Source organism: Oncorhynchus keta, chromosome 24 (genome assembly GCF_023373465.1).
Source record: "Oncorhynchus keta strain PuntledgeMale-10-30-2019 chromosome 24, Oket_V2, whole genome shotgun sequence".
Taxonomy (NCBI): domain Eukaryota; kingdom Metazoa; phylum Chordata; class Actinopteri; order Salmoniformes; family Salmonidae; genus Oncorhynchus; species Oncorhynchus keta.
Genome location: NC_068444.1, coordinates 5,195,555 through 5,221,402, shown reverse-complemented (window position 1 = coordinate 5,221,402; position 25,848 = coordinate 5,195,555).

Below are 25,848 nucleotides of genomic sequence, written 5' to 3'. Positions count from 1 at the left end.
ACACTTTCTGTTTTCGATATGCAAGTACAATCCCTCTACACCTTCTGTGTTCTGTGCGGTTGGGTACTGCTATGGTGACCAGTGAGCTGAGATAAGGCGGGGCTTTACCTAGCAGAGACTTGTAGATGACCTGGAGCCAGTGGGTTTGGCGACGAGTATAAAGCGATGGCCAACCAACGAGAGCGTACAGGTCGTGGGTAGTATATGGGGCTTTGGTGACAAAACGGATGGCACTGTGATAGACTGCATCCAGTTTGTTGAGAAGAGTGTTGGAGGCTATTTTGTAAATGACATCGCTGAAGTCGAGGATCGGTAGGATGGTCAGTTTTACGAGGGTATGTTTGGCAGCATGAGTGAAGGATGCTTTGCTGCAAAATATATTGGAGATGCTTAATGTGAGTCTGGAAGGAGAGTTTACAGTCTGGCCAGACACCTAGGTATTTGTAGTTGTCCACATATTCTAAGTCAGAACCTTCCAGAGTAGTGATGTGGACAGGTGTGCAGGTGCAGGCAGTGATCGGTTGAAGAGCATGCATTTAGTTTTACTTGCATTTAAGAGCAGTTGGAGGCCACGGAGAGTTGTATGGCATTGAAGCTCGTCTGGAGGTTAGTTAACACAGTGTCCAAAGAAGGGCCAGATGTATACAGAATGGTGTCATCTGCGTAGAGATGGATCAAAGAATCACCAGCAGCAAGAGCGACATCATTGATGTATACAGAGAAGATAGTCGCCCCGAGAATTGAACCTTGTGGCACCCCCATAGAGACTGCCAGAGGTCTGAACAACAGGCCCTCCGATTTGACACACTGAACTCTATCAGAGAAGTAGTTGGTTAACCAGGCGAGGCAATCATTTGAGAAACCAAGGCTGTCGAGTCTGCCAATAAGAATGTGGTGATTGACAGAGTCGAAAGCCTTGGCCAGGTCGATGAATACGGCTGCACAGTAATGTCTCTTATCGGTGGCGGTTATGATATCATTTAGTACCTTGAGCGTGGCTGAGGTGCACCCATGACCAGCCATGACCAGCTCTGAAACCAGACTGCATAGCGGAGAAGGTAAATCGAAGGTGGGATTCGAAATGGTCGGTAATCTGTTTGTTGACTTGGCTTTCGAAGACCTTAGAAAGACAGGGTAGGATAGATATAGGTCTGTAGCAATTTGGGTCTCCCCCTTTGAAGAGGGGGATGACCGCGGCAGCTTTCCAATCTTTGGGCATCTCAGACAATATGAAAGAGAGGTTGAACAGGCTGGTAATAGGGGTTGCGACAATTTTGGCAGATACATTTAAAAAGAGAGGGTCCAGATTGTCTAGCCCGGCTGAGTTGTAGGGGTCCAGGTTTTGCAGTTCTTTAAGAACATCAGCTATCTGGATTTGGGGGAAAGGAGAAATGGAACATTTTATGTTACGTTACAGCCTTATTCTAAAATGGATGAAATAAAAAATGTTCCTCATCAATCCACATACAATACCTCATAACAACAAAAACAGGTTAAGAAATGTTTGCAAATGTATTAAAAAACTGAAATACCTTATTTATATACAGTATCAGTCAAAAGTTTGGACACATCTACTCATTCAAGGGTTTTGGAAAGTGGAAAGTTACGGAGCGATATGGAAAGTTACTGAGTGACATGGAAAGTTACTGAGCGACATGGAAAGTTACTGAGCGACATGGAAAGTTACTGAGTGACATGGAAAGTTACTGAGCGACATGGAAAGTTACTGAGCGATATGGAAAGTTACTGAGCGACATGGAAAGTTACTGAGCGACATGGAAAGTTACTGAGCGATATGGAAAGTTACTGAGCGATATGGAAAGTTACTGAACGATATGGAAAGTTACTGAGCGACTGATGGAAAGTTACTGAGCGACATGGAAAGTTACTGACGATGGAAAGTTACTGATATGGAAAGTTACTGAGCGACATGGAAAGTTACTGAGCGACATGGAAAGTTACTGAGCGACATGGAAAGTTACTGACATGGAAAGTTACTGAGCGATATGGAAAGTTACTGTGGAAAGTTACTGACATGGAAAGTTACTGAGCGACATGGAAAGTTACTGACATGATTACTGGCGAATGGAAAGTTACTGAGCGACATGGAAAGTTACTGAGCGACATGGAAAGTTACTGAGCGACATGGAAAGTTACTGAGCGACATGGAAAGTTACTGAGCGACATGGAAAGTTACTGAGCGACATGGAAAGTTACTGAGCGACATGGAAAGTGACTGAGCGACATGGAAAGTTACTGAGCGACATGGAAAGTTACTGAGCGACATGGAAAGTTACTGAGCGGAAAGTTACTGGACATGGAAAGTTACTGAGCGATATGGAAAGTTACTGAGCGACATGGAAAGTTACTGAGCGACATGGAAAGTTACTGAGCGACATGGAAAGTTACTGAGCGACATGGAAAGTTACTGAGCGACATGGAAAGTTACTGAGCGATATGGAAAGTTACTGAGCGACATGGAAAGTTACTGAGCGACATGGAAAGTTACTGAGCGACATGGAAAGTTACTGAGCGACATGGAAAGTTACTGAGCGACATGGAAAGTTACTGAGCGATATGGAAAGTTACTGAGCGATATGGAAAGTTACTGAGCGACATGGAAAGTTACTGAGCGACATGGAAAGTTACTGAGCGATATGGAAAGTTACTGAGCGATATGGTAAGTTACCGAGCGATATGGAAAGTTACTGAGCGACATGGAAAGTTACTGAGCGACATGGAAAGTTACTGAGTGACATGGAAAGTTACTGAGCGACATGGAAAGTTACTGAGCGAAATGGAAAGTTACTGAGCGACATGGAAAGTTACTGAGCGATATGGAAAGTTACTGAGCGATATGGTAAGTTACTGAGTGAGAAAAGAAGAAGTGCAGAAAGGTTCATATTCTGTTCAAATATGTTATTGCTGAATACTGGATGAATGTTCAGAAGGAGGGAGGCAAAGGGTTTCAGTTCCTGATAAGGCAGGCCAGTTGCTGTGGAAACCAGGACCAAATGGGATGTGGAACTCACCTCAGTTAAGGTCAACAGTTGAAGAGAGAAAACTGGAAACAACACATTGAAACAACATTGATTCAACCAGTTTTTTCCCAGTGAGAGGCCAACCAGGCCACGGCTAGTCATTATTAGCCTGGTTCTGTATGGAATGCAGGTGCATTATGGGACACAGGCCACGGCTAGTCATTATTAGCCTGGTCCTGATGCAGGTGCATTATGGGACAAGGCAGGCCTGGTTCTGTATGGAATGCAGGTGCATTATGGGACACAGGCCACTCATTTATTAGCCTGGTTCTGTATGGAATGCAGGTGCATTATGGGACACAGGTGCATTATGGGACACAGGCCACGGCTAGTCCTGGTTCTGTATGGAATGCAGGTGCATTATGCCTGGTTCATTATTAGCCTGGTTCTGTATGGAATGCAGGTGCATTATGGGACACAGGCCACGGCTAGTCATTATTAGCCTGGTTCTGACAATGCAGGTGCATCAATTATTAGGCTGGTCATTATTAGCCTGGTTCTGTATGGAATGCAGGTGCATTATGGGACACAGGCCAAGGCTAGCCTGGTTCTGTATGGAATGCAGGTGCATTATGGGACACAGGCCACGGCTAGTCATTATTAGCCTGGTTCTGTATGGAATATTATGGGACCTGGCCTGGTCTGAACGGAATGCAGGTGCAGTCATTATTAGCCTGGACACAGGTGCATTATGGGACAGTCATATCATTATTAGCCTGGTTCTGTATGGAATGCAGGTGCATTATGGGACACAGGCCACGGCTAGTCATTATTAGCCTGGTTCTGTATGGAATGCAGGTGCATTATGGGACACAGGTCAAGGCTAGTCATTATTAGCCTGGTTCTGAACGGAATGCAGGTGCATTATGGGACACAGGCCACGGCTAGTCATTATTAGCCTGGTTCTGAACGGAATGCAGGTGCATTATGGGACACAGGCCACGGCTAGTCATTATTAGCCTGGTTCTGTATGGAATGCAGGTGCATTATGGGACACAGGTCAAGGCTAGTCATTATTAGCCTGGTTCTGTATGGAATGCAGGTGCATTATGGGACACAGGCCAAGGCTAGTCATTATTAGCCTGGTTCTGAACGGAATGCAGGTGCATTATGGGACACAGGCCACGGCTAGTCATTATTAGCCTGGTTCTGTATGGAATGCAGGTGCATTATGGGACACAGGCCATGGCTAGTCATTATTAGCCTGGTTCTGTATGGAATGCAGGTGCATTATGGGACTCAGGCCAGGTCATTATAAAATGGTTTGACCAAATCAAGTGCTGGTGCCATCAACTGAAAAATATGGTAGCAATGGGAAAAGTTAAAGCCCTGCGTAGACACACACACACACACACACACACACACACACACACACACACACACACACACACACACACTTACCGGTAAGTCTCCAGTCACGACGTGATTGTTTACAAGCAGACAACAACGAGAGATCAGAGCCTTGGGAGTCACTCAGTGTTGTGCAGCACAAGCCAGATGATCAAGTTACAATATTGAATTCACAACTAAATGTTTGCCAGCTACATAATCTTATAACTATTCAGTTAACTGTTTAAAATGTGCTAAATGTGACCGACAGCCTCAATTCAGTCTTATGTAGCAACAACAATTTGATTTTTTATTTTTATTTTTTACATTGGATAAAAGTAGAGACTCCGACCTATTAAATGGTATTTCATACACTACAGTTGAGGAACAATGGGAAAGTCATTCTGCTTTGAAAGTTGATTCACTTGTAACCCCACTTTTGAGAAAATGGCCTTTGAATGTTTTGATGCCTACTGGACAGCTCGTCTTTGTCTCCACCCATTCAGCATCGTTCACACCCTCTTAAGCTTTAGCCCCACCCATTCAGCATCGTTCACACCCTCTTAAGCTTTAGCCCCACCCATTCAGCATCGTTCACACCCTCTTAAGCTTTAGCCCCACCCATTCAGCATCGTTCACACCCTCTTAAGCTTTAGCCCCACCCATTCAGCATCGTTCACACCCTCTTAAGCTTTAGCCCCACCCATTCAGCATCGTTCACACCCTCTCAAGCTTTAGCCCCACCCATCTCTTAAGCCTTAGCCCCACCCATCTCTTTAATGATTCACATGTGAGGCCATGTGCTAAACAGAGGGAGTAATGTAGTGTAGTAAACAACCAAAGATTTCAAGACTTTAAGTGGTGAAAGTAGTAGCAAATAGAGTGTGTTTCAAAGCCAATTCCTCATTTGGCTGCCTTTCCTTCCAGTTCTTTGCTGCCAATGACTGGAACGAACTGCAAAAATCACTGAAGCTGGAGACCCATATCTCCCTCTCCAGCTTTAAGCACCAGCAGTCAGAGCATCTCTCAGATCACTGCACCTGTACATAGCCCATCTGTAAACAGCCCATCCAACTACCTCATCCCCATACTTTATTTATTTATTTATCTTGCTCCTTTGCACCCCAGTATCTCTACTTGCACATTAATCTTCTGCCATTCAATCTACCATTCCAGTGTTTAATTGCTATATTGTAATTACTTTGCCACCATGGCCTATTTATTGCCTTACCTCTCTTATCTTACCTCATTTGCACTCACTTTTTTCTACCGTATTTCTGACTGTATGTTTGTTAATTCCACGTGTAACTCTGTTGTCGTTGTATGTTTCGAGCTGCTTTGCTTTATCTTGGCCAGGTCGCAGTTGTAAATGAGAACTTGTTCTCAACTAGCCTACCTGGTTAAATAACGATGAAATCTTTTTTTTATAACGTAGCCATAAAGAACTGTCTATTATTGCCCCAGTTGAATTTCAGACTATTAAAACCTTCATACATATATGACATTTAGATGCTAGCTGGTTCCTCTCCTCCTCTAGTCTCCCAAGCTAGCTGGTTCTTCTCCTCTAGTCTCCCAAGCTAGCTGGTTCCTCTCCTCCTCTAGTCTCCCTAGCTAGCTGGTTCCTCTCCTCCTCTAGTCTCCCTAGCTAGCTGGTTCTTCTCCTCCTCTAGTCTCTCTAGCTAGCTGGTTCCTCTCCTCCTCATGTCTCCCTAGCTAGCTGGTTCCTCTCCTCCTCTAGTCTCCCTAGCTAGCTGGTTCCTCTCCTCCTCTAGTCTCCCTAGCTAGCTGGTTCCTCTCCTCCTCTAGTCTCCCTAGCTGGCTGGTTCCTCTCCTCCTCTAGTCTCCCTAGCTAGCTGGTTTCTCTCCTCTAGTCTCCCTAGCTAGCTGGTTTCTCTCCTCTAGTCTCCCTAGCTAGCTGGTTCCTCTCCTCCTCTAGTCTCCCTAGCTAGCTGGTTCCTCTCCTCCTCTAGTCTCCCTAGCTAGCTGGTTCTTCTCCTCCTCTAGTCTCTCTAGCTAGCTGGTTCTTCTCCTCCTCTAGTCTCCCTAGCTAGCTGGTTCTTCTCCTCCTCTAGTCTCCCTAGCTAGCTGGTTCCTCTCCTCCTCTAGTCTCCCTAGCTAGCTGGTTTCTCTCCTCTAGTCTCCCTAGCTAGCTGGTTCATCTCCTCCTCTAGTCTCCCTAGCTAGCTGGTTCCTCTCCTCCTCTAGTCTCCCTAGCTAGCTGGTTCTTCTCCTCCTCTAGTCTCCCTAGCTAGCTGGTTTCTCTCCTCTAGTCTCCCTAGCTAGCTGGTTCCTCTCCTCCTCTAGTCTCCCTAGCTAGCTGGTTTCTCTCCTCTAGTCTCCCTAGCTAGCTGGTTTCTCTCCTCTAGTCTCCCTAGCTAGCTGGTTTCTCTCCTCTAGTCTCCCTAGCTAGCTGGTTTCTCTCCTCTAGTCTCCCTAGCTAGCTGGTTCTTCTCCTCCTCTAGTCTCCCTAGCTAGCTGGTTTCTCTCCTCTAGTCTCCCTAGCTAGCTGGTTTCTCTCCTCTAGTCTCCCTAGCTAGCTGGTTTCTCTCCTCTAGTCTCCCTAGCTAGCTGGTTTCTCTCCTCTAGTCTCCCTAGCTAGCTGGTTTCTCTCCTCTAGTCTCCCTAGCTAGCTAGCTGTATTTGTGTGGGGGACATTTCATAGTTACTCTGAATGTGTTTCCCTCCTCCACTCTGCCTGAGTGTATATGACAGCTAAGCTGTCCCATGGCACATTGACGTGATGCCCCTTCCCTGTGGGGACAAGTGAGTGTGATGACAACCTGTCCAAATTCATCAAGCTTCATCCCAACCCCTTCCTTCTTAACTGATGAACTGTTGTACTCCTGAACGTCCAATAGAATGACAGGCCTATTTAAAGCCTGGAAATGGTCTCTGACAGTACACGTGTTCTCTTACCCTCTTCCTCCCTTTCTCTTCCCCTGTCTTCCTCTCCCCTCTCCTTCTCTCCCCTTCTTTCCCCTGTCCCTCTCTGTCCCTCTGTCTCCCCCCGTCTCCCTCTATTTCCTGTCCCATCTCCCCTTTTTCCTTCCTGTCCCTCTCTCTCCCCTCTTTCCCCTCCCCCTTTCTCTCTTTCTCAACCCTGTCCCTCACTCGCTCTCCGTTTCTCTCTCACATGTCCCTCTTTCTCTCCTGTCCCTCTCTCTCTCCCTGTCCCTCTCTCTCCTGTCCCTCTCCTCTCTCTCTTTCTCTCCCTGTCCCTCTCTCTCCCCTCTCCCTCTCCCCCCCTCCCCAGGTGATGGAGTATGAGAATAGGATTAGAGCCTACTCCACTCCGGACAAGATCTTCCGTTACTTCCGTTACTTCGTCATGCTGAAGATCATCAGTGAGCAGAGGTTTACATGACTCCACACGACTTTGTCCATCAGACCCAATGAGAAACAGCCAGAGAGTGAGTCTAAAGTTTAAACTTCCCCCATCTCTCTCTCTATTTGTCCATTTCTCTCTCTCCCTCAGCCTATTGGACAGCTTATAGCTCCTCCCCTCCTGCCCCCTATTGTAGCCTATTGGACAGCTTATAGCCGGGGCTGCTCCTCCCCTCCACATGATTAATATTTATAACCCTAACCCCTCCACCATTCACTGAGGGAGAGAGAGAAATGGACAAATAGAGAGACAATAGGGGGCAGGGGGGGTGTAGGGGGCTGGTTCTTCTCCTCCTGAAAGTGGGGGCTCCTAGGGGGTTCCTCTCCTCCTCTAGCTCCTAGGTGGGTGTCTCCCTAGGGGCCAGGAGGGTTCCTCTCTCCTCTAGCTGTAGGGGGCAGGGACGGTAGGGTGTAGGGGGCAGGAGTGGGTGTAGGGGGCAAGGACGGTAGGGTGGGGGAGATGGGGGCTGAAGAGGTGGGGTGCAGTGGAGAGATGTGAGGGTAACATAAGGACATGACAGGTGGCATAATAATTAGTCACACACTGAACCAGTGATATTTGATCACGAGCCTTGAGTGACAGAGCTGAAGTATGTGTGTATAAGTGTTAGGACTATAACACCTCAGCACTCCGCATCCATCCTGCTTCGTCTGGCCACAGTTTGCTCTAAAGTTGAGAGATACGTCTGGAGAAATGTAACCTATAGTATTTACTTCCTGTCTTTAAGACTGGCTTGGGCTGGGCTTGGGTTGGCTGGTCACTTCCTAGATCCTTCCACTTCTTCTCCTTCTCAATTCAATTCAATTTTTCAATTCAAGGGCTTTATTGGCATGGGAAACATGTGTTAACATTGCCAAAGCAAGTGAGGTAGACAACATACAAAGTGAATATATAAAGTGAAAAACAACAAAAATTAACAGTAAACATTACACATACAACAGTTTCAAAACAGTAAAGACATTACAAATGTCATATTATATATATATATATATATTCCTATACATACATCTATATATCCTTCCTATATATATATCCCTCTATTTATATATCTCCCCTTTATCCTTCCTGTCCCTATATATACCATACACATATATATATCCTTCCTGTCCCTATATCTCCCCCCGTATATATATATATCCCATATATATTTCCTTCCTATACATATACACACAACGTACAAATAATTAAAGGACACAAGATAAAATAAATAAGCATAAATATGGGTTGTATTTACAATGGTGTTTGTTCTTCACTGGTTGCCCTTTTCGTCGTGGCAACAGGTCACAAATCTTGCTGCTGTGATGGCACACTGTGGAATTTCACCCAGTAGGTATGGGAGTTTTTCAAAATTGGATATGTTTTCGAATTCTTTGTGGATCTGTGTGATCTGGGGAAATATGTCTCTCTAATATGGTCATACATTGGACAGGAGGTTAGGAAGTGCAGCTCAGTTTCCACCTCATTTTGTGGGCAGTGAGCACATAGCCTGTCTTCTCTTGAGAGCCATGTCTGCCTACGGCGGCCTTTCTCAATAGCAAGGCTATGCTCACTGAGTCTGTACATAGTCAAAGCTTTCCTTAATTTTGGGTCAGTCACAGTGGTCAGGTATTCTGCCGCTGTGTACTCTCTGTGTAGGGCCAAATAGCATTCTAGTTTGCTCTGTTTTTTTGTTAATTCTTTCCAATGTGTTAAGTAATTATCTTTTTGTTTTCTCATGATTTGGTTGGGTCTAATTGTGCTGTTGTCCTGGGGCTCTGTAGGGTGTGTTTGTGTTTGTGAACAGAGCCCCAGGACCAGTTTGCTTAGGGGACTCTTCTCCAGGTTCATCTCTCTGTTTGTGATGGCTTTGTTATGGAAGGTTTGTGAATCGCTTCCTTTTAGGTGGTTGTAGAATTTAATGGCTCTTTTCTGGATTTTGATAATTAGTGGGTATCGGCCTAATTCTGCTCTGCATGCATTATTTGGTGTTTTACGTTGTACACGGAGGATATTTTTGCAGAATTCTGCGTGCAGAGTCTCAATTTGGTGTTTGTCCCATTTTGTGAAGTCTTGGTTGGTGAGCGGACCCCAGACCTCACAACCATAAAGGGCAATGGGCTCTATGACTGATTCAAGTATTTTTAGCCAAATCCTAATTGGTATGTTGAAATTTATGTTTCTTTTGATGGCATAGAATGCCCTTCTTGCCTTGTCTCTCAGATCGTTCACACCTTTGTGGAAGTTACCTGTGGCGCTGATGTTTAGGCAGAGGTATGTATAGTTTTTTGTGTGCTCTAGGGCATCTCTCTCTCTATCTCTCCGTCTTCTCTTCTTCTCTTCTTCTCTCCTCGCTCTCCCTCTCTCCCTCTCTCTGTCTCTTCTTCTTCTCTCCTTCTCATCTTCTCTCCTTCTCTTCTTCTCTCCTCTCTCTCCTTCTCTCCCTCTCTCTGTCTCTTCTTCTTCTCTCCTCTCTCTTCTTCTCTCCTCTCTCTGTCTCTTCTTCTTCTCTCCTCTCTCTCCTTCTCATCTTCTCTCCTTCTCTTTTTCTCTCCTCTCTCTGTCTCTTCTTCTTCTCTCCTCTCTCTCCTTCTCTCCCTCTCTCTGTCTCTTCTTCTACTCTCCTCTCTCTTCTTCTCTCCTCTCTCTGTCTCTTCTTCTTCTCTCCTCTCTCTCCCTCTCTCCCTCTCTCTGTCTCTTCTTCTCTCCTTCTCTTCTTCTCTCCTCTCTCTCCCTCTCTTCTTCTCTCCTTCTCTTCTTCTCTCCTTCTCTTCTTCTCTCCTCTCTCTCCTTCTCTCCCTGTCTCTTCTTCTTCTTCTTCTTTATTAGGTACGTTAATACCACTAGTACTACTATTATGTGCTTATTAAGATATGAATCCTATTAGCTACGTTCATACCACTAGTACTACTATTATGTGTTTTTAGGTTCTTTCCGTTGTCAGACAACTCTACAATTACAGCTCTGTCAATAAAAACAGGCACTGGGGGTGTTGTAGTGTTCCCTCAGTGTTTCCATCCCTTCGTCAATGTCCGGTCATGATACCAGCAGCCCTGTTAATGATAGCTGTAGCTGGTTATAGACCTGTCTTGTTGCTCTGATGTCAGGTGGGAAGCTGTAGTTGGTTACAGACCTGTCTTGTTGCTCTGATGTCAGGTGGGAAGCTGTAGCTGGTTACAGACCTGTCTTGTTGCACTGATGTCAGGTGGGAAGCTGTAGCTGGTTACAGACCTGTCTTGTTGCTCTGATGTCAGGTGGCTGGTTAAGACTGTTGCTCTGATGTTGGTTACAGACCTGTCTTGTTGCTTGATGTGCTCTGATGTCAGTTGGGAAGCTGTAGCTGGTTACAGACCTGTCTTGTTGCTCTGATGTCAGGTGGGAAGCTGTAGCTGGTTAGAGACCTGTCTTGTTGCTCTGATGTCAGGTGGGGTTAAGACTCTGATGTCAGGTGGGAAGCTGTAGCTGGTTACAGACCTGTCTTGTTGCTCTGATGTCAGGTGGGAAGCTGTAGCTGGTTAGAGACCTGTCTTGTTGCTCTGATGTCAGGTGGGAAGCTGTAGCTGGTTACAGACCTGTCTTGTTGCTCTGATGTCAGGTGGGAAGCTGTAGCTGGTTACAGACCTGTCTTGTTGCTCTGATGTCAGGTGGGAAGCTCTGATGTCAGGTGGGAAGCTGTAGATGGTTATAGACCTGTCTTGTTGCTCTGATGTCAGGTGGGAAGCTGTAGCTGGTTACAGACCTGTCTTGTTGCTCTGATGTCAGGTGGGAAGCTGTAGTTGGTTACAGACCTGTCTTGTTGCTCTGATGTCAGGTGGGAAGCTGTAGTTGGTTACAGACCTGTCTTGTTGCTCTGATGTCAGGTGGGAAGCTGTAGCTGGTTACAGACCTGTCTTGTTGCACTGATGTCAGGTGGGAAGCTGTAGTTGGTTACAGACCTGTCTTGTTGCTCTGATGTCAGTGGGAAGCTGTAGCTGGTTACAGACCTGTCTTGTTGCTCTGATGTCAGGTGGGAAGCTGTAGCTGGTTAGAGACCTGTCTTGTTGCTCTGATGTCAGGTGGGAAGCTGTAGCTGGTTACAGACCTGTCTTGTTGCTCTGATGTCAGGTGGGAAGCTGTAGCTGGTTACAGACCTGTCTTGTTGCTCTGATGTCAGGTGGGAAGCTGGGTTGGTTACAGACCTGTCTTGTTGCTCTGATGTCAGGTGGGAAGCTGTAGATGGTTATAGACCTGTCTTGTTGCTCTGATGTCAGGTGGGAAGCTGTAGCTGGTTACAGACCTGTCTTGTTGCTCTGATGTCAGGTGGGAAGCTGTAGCTGGTTACAGACCTGTCTTGTTGCTCTGATGTCAGGTGGGAAGCTCTGATGTCAGGTGGGAAGCTGTAGATGGTTATAGACCTGTCTTGTTGCTCTGATGTCAGGTGGGAAGCTGTAGCTGGTTACAGACCTGTCTTGTTGCTCTGATGTCAGGTGGGAAGCTGTAGCTGGTTACAGACCTGTCTTGTTGCTCTGATGTCAGGTGGGAAGCTCTGATGTCAGGTGGGAAGCTCTGATGTCAGGTGGGAAGCTGTAGCTGGTTACAGACCTGTCTTGTTGCTCTGATGTCAGGTGGGAAGCTGTAGCTGGTTACAGACCTGTCTTGTTGCTCTGATGTCAGGTGGGAAGCTCTGATGTCAGGTGGGAAGCTGTAGCTGGTTAGAGACCTGTCTTGTTGCTCTGATGTCAGGTGGGAAGCTGGTTGGTTACAGACTGTCTGATGTCAGGTGGGAAGCTGTAGCTGGTTACAGACCTGTCTTGTTGCTCTGATGTCAGGTGGGAAGGAAGCTGATGTCAGGTGGGAGCTGGTTACAGACCTGTCTTGTTGCTCTGATGTCAGGTGGGAAGCTGTAGCTGGTTATAGACCTGTCTTGTTGCTCTGATGTCAGGTAGGAAGCTCTGATGTCAGGTGGGAAGCTGTAGCTGGTTACAGACCTGTCTTGTTGCTCTGATGTCAGGTGGGAAGCTGTAGCTGGTTACAGACCTGTCTTGTTGCTCTGATGTCAGGTGGGAAGCTGTAGCTGGTTATAGACCTGTCTTGTTGCTCTGATGTCAGGTAGGAAGCTCTGATGTCAGGTGGGAAGCTGTAGCTGGTTACAGACCTGTCTTGTTGCTCTGATGTCAGGTGGGAAGCTCTGATGTCAGGTGGGAAGCTGTAGCTGGTTAGAGACCTGTCTTGTTGCTCTGATGTCAGGTGGGAAGCTGTAGCTGGTTATAGACCTGTCTTGTTGCTCTGATGTCAGGTGGGAAGCTGTAGTTGGTTACAGACCTGTCTTGTTGCTCTGATGTCAGGTGGGAAGCTGTAGCTGGTTACAGACCTGTCTTGTTGCTCTGATGTCAGGTGGGAAGCTGTAGTTGGTTACAGACCTGTCTTGTTGCTCTGATGTCAGGTGGGAAGCTGTAGTTGGTTACAGACCTGTCTTGTTGCTCTGATGTCAGGTGGGAAGCTGTAGCTGGTTATAGACCTGTCTTGTTGCTCTGATGTCAGGTGGGAAGCTCTGATGTCAGGTGGGAAGCTGTAGCTGGTTACAGACCTGTCTTGTTGCTCTGATGTCAGGTGGGAAGCTCTGATGTCAGGTGGGAAGCTGTAGCTGGTTACAGACCTGTCATGTTGCTCTGATGTCAGGTGGGAAGCTCTGATGTCAGGTGGGAAGCTGTAGCTGGTTACAGACCTGTCTTGTTGCTCTGATGTCAGGTGGGAAGCTGTAGCTGGTTATAGACCTGTCTTGTTGCTCTGATGTCAGGTGGGAAGCTGTAGCTGGTTACAGACCTGTCTTGTTGCTCTGATGTCAGGTGGGAAGCTGTAGCTGGTTACAGACCTGTCTTGTTGCTCTGATGTCAGGTGGGAAGCTGTAGCTGGTTATAGACCTGTCTTGTTGCTCTGATGTCAGGTGGGAAGCTGTAGCTGGTTACAGACCTGTCTTGTTGCTCTGATGTCAGGTGGGAAGCTCTGATGTCAGGTGGGAAGCTGTAGTTGGTTACAGACCTGTCATGTTGCTCTGATGTCAGGTGGGAAGCTCTGATGTCAGGTGGGAAGCTGTAGCTGGTTACAGACCTGTCTTGTTGCTCTGATGTCAGGTGGGAAGCTCTGATGTCAGGTGGGAAGCTGTAGCTGGTTACAGACCTGCCTTGTTGCTCTGATGTCAGGTGGGAAGCTCTGATGTCAGGTGGGAAGCTGTAGCTGGTTACAGACCTGTCTTGTTGCTCTGATGTCAGGTGGGAAGCTGTAGCTGGTTACAGACCTGTCTTGTTGCTCTGATGTCAGGTGGGAAGCTCTGACGTCAGGTGGGAAGCTGTAGCTGGTTACAGACCTGTCTTGTTGAGAAGCCACTGTGGCACAGTTGTCCAGCTGAGTTGTTGTCATGCTATGGTAGATTGCAAGGAGGTTGTGCAGATTTGCCCTTTTAGTGTGCCAATCCCAGACAGCAGGCTTGTCCAACTCCGTCCCCAGGTACAACAGTTTACCTGTGACCAGGCTGGCCCAACTCTGTCCCCAAGTACAACAGTTTACCTGTGACCAGGCTGGTCCAACTCTGTCCCCAGGTACAACAGTTTACCTGTGACCAGGCTGGTCCAACTCTGTCCCCAGGTACAACAGTTTACCTGTGACCAGGCTGGTCCAACTCTGTCCCCAGGTACAACAGTTTACCTGTGACCAGGCTGGTCCAACTCCGTCCCCAGGTACAACAGTTTACCTGTGACCAGGCTGGCCCAACTCTGTCCCCAAGTACAACAGTTTACCTGTGACCAGGCTGGTCCAACTCTGTCCCCAGGTACAACAGTTTACCTGCGACCAGGCTGGTCCAACTCTGTCCCCAGGTACAACAGTTTACCTGTGACCAGGCTGGCCCAACTCTGTCCCCAAGTACAACAGTTTACCTGTGACCAGGCTGGTCCAACTCTGTCCCCAGGTACAACAGTTTACCTGTGACCAGGCTGGTCCAACTCTGTCCCCAGGTACAACAGTTTACCTGTGACCAGGCTGGCCCAACTCTGTCCCCAGGTACAACAGTTTACCTGTGACCAGGCTGGTCCAACTCTGTCCCCAGGTACAACAGTTTACCTGTGACCAGGCTGGTCCAACTCTGTCCCCAGGTACAACAGTTTACCTGTGACCAGGCTGGTCCAACTCCGTCCCCAGGTACAACAGTTTACCTGCAACCAGGCTGGTCCAACTCTGTCCCCAGGTACAACAGTTTACCTGTGACCAGGCTGGCCCAACTCTGTCCCCAGGTACAACAGTTTACCTGTGACCAGGCTGGTCCAACTCTGTCCCCAGGTACAACAGTTTACCTGTGACCAGGCTGGTCCAACTCTCTCCCCAGGTACAACAGTTTACCTGTGACCAGGCTGGTCCAACTCCGTCCCCAGGTACAACAGTTTACCTGTGACCAGGCTGGCCCAACTCTGTCCCCAAGTACAACAGTTTACCTGTGACCAGGCTGGTCCAACTCTGTCCCCAGGTACAACAGTTTATCTGCGACCAGGCTGGTCCAACTCTGTCCCCAGGTACAACAGTTTACCTGTGACCAGGCTGGCCCAACTCTGTCCCCAGGTACAACAGTTTACCTGTGACCAGGCTGGTCCAACTCTGTCCCCAGGTACAACAGTTTACCTGTGACCAGGCTGGTCCAACTCCGTCCCCAGGTACAACAGTTTACCTGTGACCAGGCTGGCCCAACTCTGTCCCCAGGTACAACAGTTTACCTGTGACCAGGCTGGCCCAACTCTGTCCCCAGGTACAACAGTTTACCTGTGACCAGGCTGGCCCAACTCTGTCCCCAGGCACAACAGTTTACCTGTGACCAGGCTGGCCCAACTCTGTCCCCAGGTACAACAGTTTACCTGTGACCAGGCTGGCCCAACTCTGTCCCCAGGTACAACAGTTTACCTGTGACCAGGCTGGTCCAACTCCGTCCCCAGGTACAACAGTTTACCTGTGACCAGGCTGGTCCAACTCCGTCCCCAGGTACAACAGTTTACCTGTGACCAGGCTGGCCCAACTCTGTCCCCAGGTACAACAGTTAACCTGTGACCAGGCTGGTCCAACTCTGTCCCCAGGTACAACAGTTAACCTGTGACCAGGCTGGTCCAACTCTGTCCCCAGGTACAACAGTTAACCTGTGACCAGGCTGGCCCAACTCTGTCCCGAGGTACAACAGTTTACCTGTGACCAGGCTGGTCCAACTCCGTCCCCAGGTACAACAGTTTACCTGTGACCAGGCTGGTCCAACTCCGTCCCCAGGTACAACAGTTTACCTGTGACCAGGCTGGCCCAACTCTGTCCCCAGGTACAACAGTTAACCTGTGACCAGGCTGGTCCAACTCGGTCCCCAGGTACAACAGTTTACCTGTGACCAGGCTGGCCCAACTCTGTCCCCAGGTACAACAGTTTACCTGTGACCAGGCTGGTCCAACTCTGTCCCCAGGTACAACAGTTTACCTGTGACCAGGCTGGCCCAACTCCGTCCCCAGGTACAACAGTTTACCTGTGACCAGGCTGGTCCAACTCTGTCCCCAGGTACAACAGTTTACCTGTGACCAGGCTGGTCCAACTCTGTCCCCAGGTACAACAGTTTACCTGTGACCAGGCTGGTCCAACTCTGTCCCCAGGTACAACAGTTTACCTGTGACCAGGCTGGTCCAACTCTGTCCCCAGGTACAACAGTTTACCTGTGACCAGGCTGGCCTGTTCAGTTCAGGTGTTAATCAAACTCTGTCCCCAGGTAATTTATGGGGTTTACTTGTTAATATGTTTTTTTTTGTTCATATCTTATTGTAATACTTTTTAATGTGGGTTGCCAAACGGCATTGTCTTCTGAGGGTGTAGGGAGAACTGGTCAGATAACCAAGCTGCTGCTCGGGGGGTTTATGGATGTAGTCTGAATGGATTCTGGTCTAGTCTGAGACAGATGGGGTCTTTGTTTAATGGGTTTTAAAGAGAAAGTGGATATGTTTATTTGTTAATTATAAATTAGCAAAGGGGGGGGGAGCACACAAATGATCCAAAATATTTTCACATATCCAAATATTTCCCCTGCATGTAGGTCAAGACCATTAGCTCTAAGCTTTGTCGGTTTGAGAAAAAAGAAGCACACATTTGGAGGTAGAATTTCAGGCATGAAACACACACACACACACACACACACACACACACACACACACACACACACACACACACACACACACACACACACACACACACACACACACACACACACACACACACACACACACACACACACACACCACTTAGTAATGGAATCTCCAGGCATGAAAAGGTTCTGTGTTTAAGTTTAATGAGAAGAGAGAAATGTCAAGTGGTGAGCATTCATCATAGCTGTCCTTGGAGCGACCTCTGTCACACTTGGATCACGGACACACACACACGCACGCACACACACACACACACACACACACACACACACACACACACACACACACACACACACACACACACACACACACACACACACACACACACACACACACACGCACGCACGCACACACACACACACACACACACACACACACACACACGCACGCACGCACGCACGCACGCACACATACACACACACGCATGCACACACACACGCACGCTATTACACACACACACACGGGAGAAGAAGCACGAGAGGCGGAGAAGAAGCGCGTGAGGGGGAGAAGAAGCGCGTGAGGGGGAGAAGACGCACGTGAGGGGGAGAAGAAGCACGTGAGGGGGAGAAGAAGCACGAGAGGGGGAGAAGAAGCACGTGAGGGGGAGAAGAAGCATGTGAGGGGGAGAAGAAGCACGTGAGGGGGAGAAGAAGCACGTGAGGGGGAGAAGAAGAACGAGAGGGGGAGAAGAAGCGCGTGAGGGGGAGAAGAAGCACGTGAGGGGGAGAAGAAGCACGTGAGGGGGAGAAGAAGCACGAGAGGGGGAGACGAAGAGCAAGAGGGGGAGAAGAAGCACGAGAGGGGGAGACGAAGAGCAAGAGGGGGAGAAGAAGCACGAGAGGGGGAGACGAAGAGCAAGAGGGGGAGAAGAAGCACGAGAGGGGGAGACGAAGAGCAAGAGGGGGAGAAGAAGCACGAGAGGGGTAGACGAAGAGCAAGACGGGGAGAAGAAGAGCAATAGGGGGAGAAGAAGCACGTGAGGGGGAGAAGAAGCGCGTGAGGGGGAGAAGAAGCACGTGAGGGGGAGAAGAAGCGCGAGAGGGGGAGAAGAAGCGCGTGAGGGGGGGAGAAGAAGCGCGTGAGGGGGAGAAGAAGCACGTGAGGGGTGAGAAGAGAGCGTGTGGGGGGAGGAGGGGAAGCACGTGAGGGGAGAAGAAAGCACGTGAGGGGAGAAGAAGCACGAGAGGGGGAGAAGAAGCACGTGAGGGGGAGACAAAGAGCAATAGGGGGAGAAGAAGCACGAGAGGGGGAGACGAAGCACGTGAGGGGGAGAAGAAGCTTGAGAGGGGGAGAAGAAGCTTGAGAGGGGGAGAAGAAGTGAGAGGGGGGAGAAGAAGCTTGAGAGGGGGAGAAGAAGCTTGAGAGGGGGAGAAGAAGCACGAGAGGGGGAGAAGAAGCACGAGAGGGGGAGAAGAAGTACGAGAGGGGGAGAAGAAGTACGAGAGGGGGAGAAGAAGCGCGAGAGGGGGAGAAGAAGCACGAGAGGGGGAGAAGAAGCTTGATAGGGGGAGAAACATTTTAGTCATTTAGCAGACACTTATCCAGAGCGATTTTCAGTCAGTCCACTAATCTTAAAATAGTTAGGTGGAACCACCACATATCACAGGCATACAGTACACTTTTCCTATAAAGTAGTTATCAGTAGAGTGAGAGCTAGAACGGGGGTTAAGTGCAAATGTTGGTGTTTTAAAAAAAAATAATTGGGGAGGTTGTGATGAAGAGGGGGATTATTTAAGATACTTTTTTGAAGAGGTAGGGTTTCAGGTCCTTTTGGGAAGATGGGCAGTGACTCTCATGTCCTAGATTCAGGGGGAAGATGGATAGGGACTCTGATGTCCTAGCTTCAGGGGGGAAGATGGACAGGGTCTCTGATGTCCTAGCATCAGGGCCCTCAGAGAATGCTCAGACCAGCTGGCCGGTGTGTTTACGGACATATTCAATCAATCCCTATACCAGTCTGCTGTTCCCACATGCTTCAAGAGGGCCACCATTGTTCCTGTTCCCAAGAAAGCTAAGGTAACTGAGCTAAACGACTACCGCCCCGTAGCACTCACTTCCGTCATCATGAAGTGCTTTGAGAGACTAGTCAAGCACCATATCACCTCCACCCTACCTGACACCCTAGACCCACTCCAATTTGCTTACCGCCCAAATAGGTCCACAGACGATGCAATCTCAACCACACTGCACACTGCCCTAACCCACCTGGACAAGAGGAATACCTATGTGAGAATGCTGTTCATCGACTACAGCTCGGCATTCAACACCATAGTACCCTCCAAGCTCGTCATCAAGCTCGAGACCCTGGGTCTCGACCCCGCCCTGTGCAACTGGGTACTGGACTTCCTGACGGGCCGCCCCCAGGTGGTGAGGGTAGGCAACAACATCTCCTCCCCGCTGATCCTCAACACGGGGCCCCACAAGGGTGCGTTCTGAGCCCTCTCCTGTACTCCCTGTTCACCCACGACTGCGTGGCCACGCACGCCTCCAACTCAATCATCAAGTTTGCGGACGACACAACAGTGGTAGGCTTGATTACCAACAACGACGAGACGGCCTACAGGGAGGAGGTGAGGGCCCTCGGAGTGTGGTGTCAGGAAAATAACCTCACACTCAACGTCAACAAAACTAAGGAGATGATTGTGGACTTCAGGAAACAGCAGAGGGAACACCCCCTATCCACATCGATGGAACAGTAGTGGAGAGGGTAGCAAGTTTTAAGTTCCTCGGCATACACATCACAGACAAACTGAATTGGTCCACTCACACTGACAGCGTCGTGAAGAAGGCGCAGCAGCGCCTCTTCAACCTCAGGAGGCTGAATAAATTCGGCTTGTCACCAAAAGCACTCACAAACTTCTACAGATGCACAATCGAGAGCATCCTGGCGGGCTGTATCACCGCCTGGTACGGCAACTGCTCCGCCCTCAACCGTAAGGCTCTCCAGAGGGTAGTGAGGACTGCACAACGCATCACCGGGGGCAAACTACCTGCCCTCCAGGACACCTACACCACCCGATGTTACAGGAAGGCCATAAAGATCATCAAGGACATCAACCACCCGAGCCACGGCCTGTTCACCCCGCTATCATCCAGAAGGCGAGGTCAGTACAGGTGCATCAAAGCTGGGACCGAGAGACTGAAAAACAGCTTCTATCTCAAGACCATCAGACTGTTATCAGACTGGAAATGATGTAAATATATCACTAGCCACTTTAAACAATGCTACTTTATATAATGTTACTTACCCTACATTATTCATCTCATATGTATATACTGTACTCTATATCATCTACTGCATCCTTATGTAATACATGTATCACTAGCCACTTTAACTATGCCACTTTGTTTACTTTGTCTACACACTCATCTCATATGTATATACTGTACTCGATACCATCTACTGTATGCTGCTCTGTACCATCACTCATTCATATATCCTTATGTACATATTCCTTATCCCCTTACACTGTGTATAAGACAGTAGTTTTGGAATTGTTAGTTAGATTACTTGTTGGTTATCACTGCATTGTTGGAACTAGAAGCACAAGCATTTCGCTACACTCGCATTAACATCTGCTAACCATGTGTATGTGACAAATACAATTGGATTTGATTTGATTTGAAGATGGACAGGGACTCTGCTGTCCTAGCTTCAGGGGGAAGATGGACAGGGACTCTGATGTCCTAGCGTCAGGGGGAAGATAGACAGGGACTCTGCTATCCTAGCATCAGGGGGAAGATGGACAGGGTGGAGAAGAGGATCTGATAGAGTCTGAGACGTCCAGCCCTGACAGGGTGGAGAGGAGGATCTGATAGAGCCTGAGACTCCCAGCCCTGAGAGGGTGGAGAGGAGGATCTGATAGAGCCTGAGACACCCAGCCCTGAGAGGGTGAAGAGGAGGATCTGATAGAGCCTGAGACACCCAGCCCTGAGAGGGTGGAGAGGAGGATCTGATGGTTCACTGTGTCCAAGACATCAGAGAACTCTATGAGGATGAGAACAGAGGAGAGAGAGACCTCTGTGACACAGAGGAGAGCAGTCTCTGTTGAGTGACCCGTCTTGAAGCCTACTGGTTAGGTTCAAGAAGATCATTCTGAGAGAGATAGTGAGAGAGTTGATCAGAGACAGCACGCTCAAGATGTCATAGGAGAGACAGAGAGGTGGTGCACTGTCTGGGCTGTAAATCCCCATGATGTCATCACTTAGGGACCGGGTCAGGATAGGGTCACTGAGAGATGTGAACAGAGATGAAGAGAGGGATGGAGAGTGAGGAAGAGGAGAAAGGGGAAAAGGGCACCACTATGAAAGAGGTGAACACATATAAAGACAATGGGATGGAGGGAGTGAGGGAGAGAGAGAGAGGAGAGAGTGAGGGAGGGGGAGGAGGAGAGAGTGACTGAGAAGGGAAGGAGGAGAGAGTGACTGAGAAGGGCATCCATTCTTTCCTCCCTATCCCCAACAGCATTCATTCTTTATTACCTATCCCCACCAGCATCCATTCTTTATTCCCTATCCCTTCTTTATTACCTATCCCCACCAGCATTCATTCTTTATTCCCTATCCCCACCAGCATCCATTCTTTATTCCCTATCCCCACCAGCATTCATTCTTTATTACCTATCCCCACCAGCATCCATTATTTATTCCCTATCCCCACCAGCATTCATTCTTTATTCCCTATCCCCACCAGCATTCATTCTTTATTCCCTATCCCCACCAGCATTCATTCTTTATTACCTATCCCCACCAGCATCCATTCTTTATTCCCTATCCCCACCAGCATCCATTCTTTATTCCCTATCCCCACCAGCATCCATTCTTTATTCCCTATCCCTTCTTTATTACCTATCCCCACCAGCATCCATTCTTTATTCCCTATCCCCACCAGCATCCATTCTTTATTCCCTATCCCCACCAGCATCCATTCTTTATTCCCTATCCCTTCTTTATTACCTATCCCCACCAGCATTCATTCTTTATTCCCTATCCCCACCAGCATTCATTCTTTATTACCTATCCCCACCAGCATCCATTCTTTATTCCCTATCCCCACCAGCATCCATCCTTTTTTCCCTTTCCCCACCAGCATCCCATCTTTATTCCCTATCCTCACCAGCATCCCATATTTATTCCCTATCCCCACCAGCATCCCATCTTTATTCCCTATCCCCACCAGCATCCATTCTTTACTCCCTATCCCTTCTTTATTACCTATCCCCACCAGCATCCATTCTTTCTTCCCTATCCCCACCAGCATCCCATCTTTATTCCCTATCCCCACCAGCATCCCATCTTTATTCCATATCCCCACCAGCATCCATTCTTTATTCCCTGTCCCCACCAGCATCCATTCTTTCTTCCCTATCCCCACCAGCATCCATTCTTTATTCCCTATCCCCACCAGAATCCCATCTTTATTCCCTATCCCCACCAGCATCCCTTCTTTATTCCCTATCCCCACCAGCATCCATTCTTTTTTCCCTATCCCCCACCAGCATCCCATCTTTATTCCCTATCCCTTCTTTATTGCCTATCCCCACCAGCATCCCATCTTTATTCCCTATCCCCACCAGCATCCATTCTTTATTCCCTTTCCCCACCAGCATCCCTTCTTTATTCCCTATCCCCACCAGCATCCATTATTTCTTCACTATTCCCACCAGCATCCCATCTATATTCCCTATCCCCACCAGCATCCATTATTTCTTCCCTATCCCCACCAGCATCCCTTCTTTATTCCCTATCCCCACCAGCATCCCTTCTTTATTCCCTATCCTCACCAACATCCCATCTTTATTCCCTATCCCCACCAGCATCCCATCTTTATTCCCTATCCCCACCAGCATCCATTATTTCTTCCCTATCCCCACCAGCATCCATTCTTTCTTCCCTATCCCCACCAGCATCCATTATTTCTTCCCTATCCCCACCAGCATCCCATCTTTATTCCCTATCCCCACCAGCATCCATTATTTCTTCCCTATCCCCACCAGCATCCATTCTTTCTTCCCTATACCCACCAGCATCCCATCTTTATTCCCTATCCCCACCAGCATCCCATCTTTATTCCCTATCCCCACCAGCATCCACTCTTTATTCCCTATCCCCACCAGCATCCATTCTTTCTTCCCTATCCCCACCAGCATCCATTCTTTATTCCCTATCCCTTCTTTATTCCCTATCCCCACCAGCATCCATTATTTTTTCCCTATCCCCACCAGCATCCCATCTTTATTCCCTATCCCCACCAGCATCCATTCTTTCTTCCCTATCCCCACCAGCATCCCATCTTTATTCCCTATCCCCACCAGCATCCATTCTTTATTCCCTATCCCTTCTTTATTACCTATCCCCACCAGCATCCATCCTTTTTTCCCTATCCCCACCAGCATCCATCCTTTTTCCCTATCCCCACCAGCATCCCATCTTTATTCCCTATCCCCACCAGCATACCATCTTTATTCCCTTTCCCCACCAGCATCCCTTCTTTATTCCCTATCCTCACCAGCATCCCATCTTTATTCCCTATCCCCACCAGCATCCATTATTTCTTCCCTATCCCCACCAGCATCCCATCTATATTCCCTATCCCCACCAGCATCCATTATTTATTTCCTATCCCCAGCAGCATCCCATCTTTATTCCCTATCCCCACCATCATCCCTTCTTTATTCCCTATCCTCACCAGCATCCCATCTTTATTCCCTATCCCCACCAGCATCCATTATTTCTTCCCTATCCCCACCAGCATCCCATCTTTATTCCCTATCCCCACCAGCATCCATTATTTCTTCCCTATCCCCACCAGCATCCATTCTTTCTTCCCTATCCCCACCAGCATCCATTATTTCTTCCCTGTCCCCACCAGCATCCCATCTTTATTCCCTATCCCCACCAGCATCCATTATTTCTTCCCTATCCCCACCAGCATCACATATTTATTCCCAATCCCCACCAGCATCCATTATTTCTTCCCTATCCCCACCAGCATCCCATCTTTATTCGCTATCCCCACCAGCATCCACTATTTCTTCCCTATCCCCACCAGCATCCATTATTTCTTCCCTATCCCCACCAGCATCCCATCTTTATTCCCTATCCCCACCAGCATCCCATCTTTATTCCCTATCCCCACCAGCATCCATTCTTTATTCCCTATCCCCACCAGCATCCATTCTTTCTTCCCTATCCCCACCAGCATCCATTCTTTATTCCCTATCCCTTCTTTATTACCTATCCCCACCAGCATCCATTCTTTTTTTCCCTATCCCCACCAGCATTCATTCTTTATTCCCTATCCCCACCAGCATCCCATCTTTATTCCCTATCCCCACCAGCATCCCATCTTTATTCCCTATCCCCACCAGCATCCATTCTTTATTCCTTTCCCCACCAGCATCCCTTCTTTATTCCCTATCCTCACCAGCATCCCATCTTTAGTCCCTATCCCCACCAGCATCCATTATTTCTTCCCTATCCCCACCAGCATCCCTTCTTTATTCCCTATCCCCACCAGCATCCCATCTTTATTCCCTATCACCACCAGCATCCATTATTTCTTCCCTATCCCCACCAGCATCCATTCTTTCTTCCCTATCCCCACCAGCATCCATTATTTCTTCCCTATCCCCACCAGCATCCCATCTTTATTCCCTATCCCCAACAGCATCCATTATTTCTTCCCTATCCCCACCAGCATCCATTCTTTCTTCCCTATACCCACCAGCATCCCATCTTTATTCCCTATCCCCACCAGCATCCATTCTTTCTTCCCTATCCCCACCAGCATCCCATCTTTATTCCCTATCCCCACCAGCATCCATTCTTTATTCCCTATCCCTTCTTTATTACCTATCCCCACCAGCATCCATTCTTTTTTCCCCTATCCCCACCAGCATCCCATCTTTATTCCCTATCCCCACCAGCATCCCATCTTTATTCCCTATCCCCACCAGCATCCATTCTTTATTCCCTTTCCCCACCAGCATCCCTTCTTTATTCCCTATCCTCACCAGCATCCCATCTTTATTCCCTATCCCCACCAGCATCCATGATTTCTTCCCTATCCCCACCAGCATCCCATCTATATTCCCTATCCCCACCAGCATCCATTATTTCATCCCTATCCCCACCAGCATCCCTTCTTTATTCCCTATCCTCACCAACATCCATCTTTATTCCCTATCCCCACCAGAATCCATTTTTTGTTCCCTATCCCCACCAGCATCCCATTTTTATTCCCTATCACCACCAGCATCCATTATTTCTTCCCTATCCCCACCAGCATCCATTCTTTCTTCCCTATCCCCACCAGCATCCATTATTTCTTCCCTATCCCCACCAGCATCCCATCTTTATTCCCTATCCCCACCAGCATCCATTATTTCTTCCCTATCCCCACCAGCATCCATTCTTTCTTCCCTATACCCACCAGCATCCCATCTTTATTCCCTATCCCCACCAGCATCCATTCTTTCTTCCCTATTCCCACCAGCATCCATTCTTTCTTCCCTATCCCCACCAGCATCCCATCTTTATTCCCTATCCCCACCAGCATCCATTCTTTATTCCCTTTCCCCACCAGCATCCCTTCTTTATTCCCTATCCCCACCAGCATCCCATCTTTATTCCATATCCCCACCAGCATCCATTCTTTATTCCCTATCCCCACCAGCATCCATTCTTTCTTCCCTATCCCCACCAGCATCCATTCTTTATTCCCTATCCCTTCTTTATTCCCTATCCCCACCAGCATCCATTCTTTTTTCCCTATCCCCACCAGCATCCCATCTTTATTCCCTATCCCCACCAGCATCCATTCTTTCTTCCCTATCCCCACCAGCATCCCATCTTTATTCCCTATCCCCACCAGCATCCATTCTTTATTCCCTTTCCCCACCAGCATCCCTTCTTTATTCCCTATCCT